Source organism: Rousettus aegyptiacus, unplaced genomic scaffold (genome assembly GCF_014176215.1).
Source record: "Rousettus aegyptiacus isolate mRouAeg1 unplaced genomic scaffold, mRouAeg1.p scaffold_m13_p_18, whole genome shotgun sequence".
NCBI lineage: Eukaryota > Metazoa > Chordata > Mammalia > Chiroptera > Pteropodidae > Rousettus > Rousettus aegyptiacus.
The window spans coordinates 1,177,446-1,186,109 of record NW_023416293.1 but is presented as its reverse complement, the minus strand read 5'-3'; the positions used below and the strand labels follow the sequence as shown (position 1 = coordinate 1,186,109).

General features: G+C 38.9%; 1 long non-coding RNA gene across 1 annotated transcript; it reads left to right on the top strand.

Annotated features, from left to right (window-relative positions):
- Positions 1-2,418: 2,418 nt before the first annotated feature.
- On the top strand, positions 2,419-8,361 carry LOC118613330. Its single transcript, XR_004955373.1, has 3 exons — positions 2,419-2,497; positions 5,027-5,118; positions 7,115-8,361. It is a non-coding gene; the product is annotated as an uncharacterized LOC118613330 (long non-coding RNA).
- Positions 8,362-8,664: the final 303 nt, after the last annotated feature.

Sequence of the window (8,664 nt, the reverse complement as noted above, 5' to 3'; positions counted from 1 at the left end):
GATCGCTGCCTTTGCAGATATCAGGAGCCTCCAAAAAGATGGAAACGATAAGCCATCTGCCACAAGCACTTACACTAATACCAAATTTTAAAATGACCTCTCTGAGTGAAACGAGCATCCGGGAGATCTCTGAGGTTCTGACAAATGAGTAGATCCGCTCGATTCTTCAGTATTGAAAGGTCACGGTCAGGGCAAATCTAATGGCTTTGGAATGAAAAGTATGATACCAATGTAAACTCATATTTTCCAGCCATGGCCTCCTTTTACTCCCCTGAAAAGATACTTTATAATAATCTCGTAGTTTTTATTCACAATTAATTTTCCCTCTTGCAAATTTGAGTCCTCCATTTTAAACTACAACATACACGTCTATGCTCATTACACTTTAATCATTCTTGATTCATAGGTAAAAGTTCAGGGAAACACCCTTAAATTTAAGTGTTCCATTCTTGTCATTCTTTTAAGTTGAATCGCAGAGTTCACTTTTTCCGTAAATCTGCCCATCTCTTATTAATCACTTCCGTTGTTTTATGCTGATTTCCCTCTAGTTCTTCTACCTCTGTCTGCTCCCAAGAAACATGGACCTGAATACAATATTTCAGGTGTGCTTCTGCCAAGCGCACTAAATTACTCTACGTCCCCCTGATGATGCGACGTCTTTCCACATACAGCCCCAAATCACATTAGCTTCCGCGGCATGTTGCGAACACATCTAATTTGTTGTCCACTCTCTCCGGGTCTCTCTGGCATTACTGTTTTCCGATATTCCCCTCCTGCTGCTGACTTCTGTAGCTTGTTTTCCATCCCTCCAAAGCATCAGAGTTACACCTATCTGCCTTAATTCTCATTTTGTTTGATCCCTTCCTTATTTTTAACCTCGGAAACACTGTGCACGTAGCGTTTCTCTTTATTCACTGGTGTGCTTCCAAAGCTTCTTGATTTAATTTCATCTGTAAATCTAATTAACACGCTGTTTACCACATTTTTTTTCCAGGTTACAAATGGACGTGCTCAGAAAAAAAAAAAAATAGCACTAACGGGGATTCCCGGGGCCCCTCCTCAGCATCTCTCCTACTGGGACAGCCGCCGAAAGTGCAATTAACTTCCTCCAGCTCAGGGGATGGCTGTTTCAGCCACTTTCCACCATTTTGATGGACAGCTGGGTCTCTCCCCTAATCAGCCAATTTGGAGATACAACAATTACAAAAGACAGCAATTACTAAATGCAGTCTGTCATCATGAAGATGGAAGTTGAGAGGAGAAAGAGAAAAGAAGAAGAAATGGCCCACGTTTAGAGTCAAATGATAAAAAAGATCTCAGCCCTATTGAAGGGGGGGCTCTGAAGAGTAAAGAGATACCGAGGTTTGAGGAGGTGACAATACAAACCTGGTTTTCCAGCAAGCCTCCTGTTCATCTCCCAGCCTTCCAGTAATCAAGACTAATGATTGCTTTGTGTTGTTCTTAAAAATTCCAAGAGTTTTTAAAAATCATGCTTGAGAGTTAAACAATTACTCAAAGTATTTCCTTATGTCTTTCTAATTTTTTGGTTATAATTTAAATATGTTTCACTTTGTTTTTTAAAATGAATATGACGACTGGCAGATCTTTCTCATAATGATTACAATCCATACAGCTTTGAAGAGATGTCCTTTCAATGTTTGTTTGTTTGTTTGCTTGTTTTTGTGGCTCGGTTCTTTATCTCAATTGCAAGTTCTTGATTTTTCCCTAAGTTCACTTCAGCAATTGTCTCAAAATCACCATATACTTTCTCTAGATCCAGCAAAAAGACCCCCAAAATGGGATACTAATCAATGAGAAAATATTTCTCAATTGTAATGCTCATAGTCTTACCATAGGTTTAGAAAAACATCATATAGAAAACAATGTTTCTCTATTTAATATATTTAATTAAGATGATTTCTAATTAAATATATATATTTTTTAATGTGGGGAACAGGAGAACAAGAAAGGCAATTTTTAAAAGTTGGGTCAATGAAAGAAGTAATGTCAGAAACTAGTGGAGCTTAATAAAGAACTTGTCCCCAACATAGAGTGGACATTTGTTAGGAAGGAGAGAGAAACTAACTAAAAGGATGGTTTCCAGGGAAAACCATTCATAATTGAGGGGGAGAAAAATCTCATTAGAGGATCTTATGACTATTTTACGAAAGTCTTGTACCTTATTTCTCTCCAACTTTTTTTTCTATTCTTACAAAAGAAAGAAAAAGAAGAGGAAACCACATTAAAACCTAGCTTTTCAGTGTGCATTAAAAGGAGGAAAAAAAAGGGTTTTCAAAGGGAGGTGCCCAAGAGAGATGAGAATTACGATGGCAATCAAATGTCCTCTATCAGGTAAACAGAAAACAGATTCTGGAAAAGCTTTTGACACTAAGGCTCACGGGAGCCCTGAAGTAGGTGGGTGGAGTTCAAACCGGAAGCTTCCACGGCACCTCAGACAGTCCCAGGCTTCAGAACAGCCAAAGCTCTGTCGGTGGAAGTAAGTTAAACATTTTCTCTCCAGAGCAGAATGCAGTGAGTCCAAATTGGATTGTGCAGTGACCCCGATTACCAGCTCTGTCCCCTATCGGTCGTGTGGCCTTGCTTAAGACATTCGATCCCTCCCTGACTCAGCTCTCTCTCCTGTGTGTTCTCTCTCCCAGGGCTGCCGTAATGAGCAGAGGAAATAATGGAGATGAAACCTCAAACTGCATACAGAAATAATACGTTTTTCATAATTAAGGTTTCATAAAAATTTGAAATGTCTTCTTGCCACTGGGAGTGTTAACAGTTATCATTAATCACCACTAAAAAAACATTTGATTTTCTATGCATTAATCCGAGACCAGTGATATTAACACTTTTATTTTCAAGCGAACTGGGACACAGATAAGAATTAAATATTGTAAAACATTTGAAATGTCTATCGAATATGTAATTGTATATACATCTAGTTGTATTTATTCTGTAACCATCTATATGAAACAATCAAATTTAGTATACAGGTTTTCATAGGCTTTCAGTTTGAATGTTTATATGTTGAAATTATTTTATCATATAAGTATTTCTAAATATTTTGTTATATTTCCTTTTATTCTATTTCTTTATCAATGATGGGAAGTAAAAAAACATGTAATATCTAACACATTGTAATCATCAAATATTTGACAACCACAATGATGAATTTCTAAGCAGTGAATAATACAGTAGGACACTTAAATTCATTTAACTATTAGCATTCCTGAAACAATGGACCTATCACTCATAAACTGGTTACATAGTAGTGAACAGTTGACCCAATTCTATTGCAAATACGGCTGAAATTAACCAGATGACAAATACTTACTCTGATTACTGCAATTGCTAACTGATCAGTGATCTAATCTCTTACTCATTGGTCAACCTGAAAATGGCCTGTGCATTGGGACACACAAAGCATGTTATAATTTAGCCTCCAACAATGCACAGGCAAGAAAACACGTGTAAAGTTTGCTATGGAAAAATTCCAGGTGTATGTGTTTGCGTAGATGTGTTTGTGTGTGTGAACTTGATATCGCCATTGATAGTTCTCTGCTAAAACAGATATCAAAGAATTTTTGCTAACAATTTAAGCACTGCTGGTGATTATGTAAAGAGATTGAGTTATCCTTATGTGAAAAGAAGTGTGGGAATAAATGAGCATAGTCTATAGTCTGAAGGATCAAGAGTATATATATTCGAGCGGACCGATTGGTTTAGCATCACTAAAAGTGGGACAAGATATTGTACGCCCCAAAACGTGATGAAAATGGAAGTAATGACTCAACACCAACTATGAAATGTTCCTGCCTAAAACTGGAACCTGAATTGAATCAAGCCTAGAGCTCTACCTACCTATGTACAGATAACATGGGGATAGAAGGCCAGGTTAATGTCTTGGCAAGGAAACACTTGGTCAGGCGTAGAAAGTAGGACATTCTAAGGTCAAATGACCTGGTTTATCCAACTAATGAATGAAATGAAAAAGAAAGATTAAATAAACTTATGAGACATACCGAGGACTTGGTTTGGGACCCGCTTCACACAAACCAACTGTATAAACACAGCTCTGAGATAAGCAGGGGACTCTGAAGATGGACTAGGAATTAGAGGATATTAAAGAACTATCGTTAGTTTGGGTCAATGTGTTTTTTAAAATCACCCTTGTCTATTGACGTTAGGGCAAAATGACATTTTGAATTTGCTTTGAAATACTCCAGAAAAGGGAGGAGGAAGTGTGTGAGTGGATGACAGTGGGGGAGATGACCCGGGGTGGGCAAAATGGTAGTAATCTTTAAATCCAGGTGACGGATCCCCGAGACCTCATTATTCTGGTCTATCTACTTATTTTGTAAGTTCTAAATTTTTTCATACTAAAATATGGTTAAAAGAGTAAATGTATCTACACTTCAATCAATCAATTGTTTATTCACATAACACGCTGATAAATACCAGTGTAATAGTTTTGGGGGAATAGACCGTAGCTTAAATCTCGATTTGCCTGCAGGTTCTATACCACAAATCACCAACGATAAGCTCAATTCTAAGCAATTAAACAATAGCTCAATAATCTTCCCACAGGCCTACTGTGGTCTCCATCTAGAAAACAAAAACGAAAAAACACACCCCCACCTAATTCTTACACATTTCTTCCCCTCTCGCTTCCAGTAACTAACAAGCGCGGGTCGTTTCGTAGTGCGTCGTGGCATCTTGATAATCATCACACAGCTGTGGGGGGGGGGGCCAGGAAGGGAAACACAACAAGCTCGGGGCCGTAGCAGGTGTGTGAGCTGACACTCAAAGAGGTGCTGGGACTGTTTGGGGGCCTGTGGCCGACGCATTGAGAGGGCACAGGAAAGGCAGAGGGACATAATGTCCTCAATTCCTGAAATTAATGTGTACATTTGCCTTGGAATTTTGTTTCGTATTTGGAAATGGTTCCTTTTACATGGCTATGCTTTATTTTTGTTCCCCACCTCTCCGACATAACAGGTATTTTTTTTTTTTTCAGCCTAGGGTGGAAGATGTATCCTGCGGTGCCATGAGCGGGGAAGAGAAGCTGCGTCGGGGAGTCGGGGACCGTGGAGAGAGGCGCGACACGGGGTGAGCGTGTGAAGGGTGGGATGAGAGCATATTCCGGTGTCCTAAAGCACAGAGGAGGAAAGGGGTATTTACACAAGACCAGATGCCAATAAATTGGAATATTCAACGAGCGAAGAAATACGTAGTGGCTGGACCAATGCTAGAGGCATCACATCGCAGCAGACCGCACCTTTTATGTTAATTTTCATTTAACTCCTGTGAAAGGCAGAGGCTCAAAGGAATGAGTCACCCTCATTTTTATTCTTCAGGAAAAACTCTTGCCGACTCCTCAAATGCCAAAGCCTGGGAACTTCCATATTTGTAACTCCCCGGAGTTGGTCACTTTTCCCACAGCATTCATTGATTACAAGCGATGTTCGTTTGCGTGTTGGCCACGAAGGGTGTTTCAGGCCAGGTGAAGAGAAAGGAGGTGGACATTTCCAGCCTGTTCATCTAGACTCGTTCATCTGCCATCACTCTCCAGAATCTCTTAGCTGCTCTATGTCACAAAAGTACAGTTAATAAATTAAGGTATTTTATCTGTTTGAAGCAGAAACATTTTTGTCACCTCAGTCAAGAAATGAACTAAAGTTAAGTGATAGAATTAAGGTTCTGAATAATAAGAATAGTTTCATTGGGTTCACCATGAGGTTATAACACAGCAGAAGTAACGGAGAAATTGAAATCAAATATGTGTCAATGACTTTAATCAGTTTTTTAAAATTAAATACAGGTAAACACACACACACACACACACACACACAGCCATCTGGAAACAAAGCATGGTTTTAATGGTCAAGAATCAAGAACTTGGCATCCTGTGAGAAATAATTAACCCTTTTCTCAAAAGTCTCAGAACACATAAAACATTCCCTATGTTGCATTGATTATGAACAGGAGCTGCCTTATTATGCCGATTGTAGTTCAAGACAAACTGGAAAGCCTGAAGAATTTTGGGTTTACCTGAGACATAGAGTAGCTGACATTCACCTAATCTTTTTCATCTATAATTTCCCTTGGGGTAATGAAGTTGGCTAAAATGTATATGTCAAGTTTGAGGCTTTAAGAACCGAGAACTGATTCCCTTTGTTTCTTCCTAATAGAAAAGCAGCCATTAATATGGAGGGTGATTGTTGATTTTTAAAAAATTCTTAATTTTGGTATTTCTTAGACAGTAGGTTCATTTATTCAACAAGAATTTATGGAACACTTACTATGTTCAAGAGCACATGTATGTAGATTTAAAACCATGATTTAATCCTTTGTTTTGTTTTATTATTTTATAATTAGGTAATAGTTTTTGGCTCTCCCATAATGTGAATGAATGTACTTTTGTCACAATGAAAATATTAGAAGAAAAGAGTGATTTCTAGCCACTAACAAATGAGTTGCTTTGTTCTCTCAACTTTTCGTCTGATGTTAAATGTTGTTGCTCGAAAGGTTATACGATATTGTATTTTTAATTCAAACCCAAATTACAGCATTTTAGATGAAATTAGAGCCAAGTCCCATTGGTATTTGAAAGTGGCAATATCATGATTTCTCCATATTATGTATTCCAGCATTTTTTTTTCTCATTTCCCAACCTGTTCTGTAGACAGGTTTCCAATTCTGTACCATGTCTTCAAGTGTGATTCTACAGGAAATTTCATATAATTGGAAAATATTCCCTATATTTCAGAAACAAATAGCCCTTTAATTCAATAACAAATTTTGGATTAGATGCAAAGTGTACTTTTATTTCCAAAAATCTGACCTTTATTTCCCACAAAACTCCTATGACGAAATCCCATTTATGAATTTTATCTCTATCAGAATAAAAAATACCTAATTACCTCTTCTATAAAATCTGTATTTATCAATTATGGCTTTCTCAGGGAAATTCTCATTTGCAAAAATGTTCTACATTCCAAGCTTTAACAGTTGGAGGTGGATGTCCTTAAGGATGGAAGGGGGAAAAAAGTTCTTTTTTAAATGGCACATTTACTAATTATAAAATGCTCTTATCTCTCTGCAGCCAAAGCCAAAATGAACATGTGCCTTGTACTAAGAAATCCCAGGATTGTCACAACTTGTGCCAGCTGTTGAGGTTATGACACCTGTGCCAGCATCGCCAGCTCTGCCCACTGTCATCTGCTCCAACTGTTCCATCTGCGCTGTTTGTACCAATTCTCCCATTTCTGCATCTGCACCTTCTGCAGAAACGTTTCCAGCAATGCCAGATGTGTCCTTGGTGCCAAAAATGCCAGATGTTCTATTTGTCCACCCTGGGCCAAATCAATGCAGTTTTGTGCTCATTAGTTTTAGCTGGTAGATTCTATTTTACAATTTTTTTTTTGAGATGTACTTAGATTGAATCCAGGCAAAAAAAAACAAATCCCCCTCACGACGATTTTACATCTATCTATCCATCTTTTTGTCACCGCAACTTAATCTCACGATGTAAAGTAGGTCAAGGCCGTCTTGACCATGTTAAAGCCGTTCAAGTGACCGATTCGGCGTTACTTGTGGCAGGGCATTTTGCACAATGTAAAACTCCAGAGAAGCAAATATCGCAAAAGCCATGGAACACGACGATAAATTGGCAAAGTAATTAAAAAAGAATAAACTTTGTTCTGATCAACAAATTGAGAATGCTCAAAAATCAATATGCTGAGCCGATTAGAGTAATCTATGGCATAATGTTCTATTAAGCTGCCTGTTTATTGGTCGTTTAATTGACAGAGCTACACATGTGGACGAACGCGGGTGTCACACAGTCCATTTCCTGGGTTCTGCTCTACGGAGTATTAACCAAGGGCGCACACGAGCGGCACCGCCAGGCCCCCTGCGTCTGCCGCCTCCCCCGGGGGGACGTGCGCAGGTCCAGGAGCCCAGCCCCGGCCGGAAGCTGGCTGCTGTCTCCTCTCTCAAATGTCAATTCCGCCAGTGCCAACGGAATCCAGTCTATGAATAAGAATGCTCTTTCAGCTATAAAGATGGAAAAAAAAAGTATTTTCATACTCACAACCTCAATCTTCTACATCCTCACGAACCAAAAAGTGGTGTTTCTCTCTTCTCAGTCAGGAAAGACTTTTTTAAGGAACACTAACACTTAATCTCTGAATTTTGACCCAGATTCCTGCATCTCAAATCATTTCCTGATGTGGAAGATGAGCCTAGAGCATCAGAAAACTGATGCTTTACTGAGAATGTGAGGTCCAGAAGACACGATGCTACCTCCCACTTATTTGGCCTGCATTATTTAACTCGCCCTTTCCAATGATGCAAGTAGTATCTGTTCACTAATATTTGAACGCGTTAATGATGAAGTTCTTGACAACGGGTAAAATGTCAGCTCATAATTACATCCAAAGATTTGTGTTGTCTGTACATGGGATGAGGTCCGGTACAAAAATGTCTCAATAGCTTTTATTAGGTTTTCAAAATCCATACAGAAAACACTTAGCTTCCATGGTGAATCACCAAATTACCCTACAATCTAGGTCTTATGCTAAAAATCCTGGTGACATCATTTCTTCCCAGACAAGGGTCTGTATGCTGAAGCTCCAGTCCCCCGGGATCGGG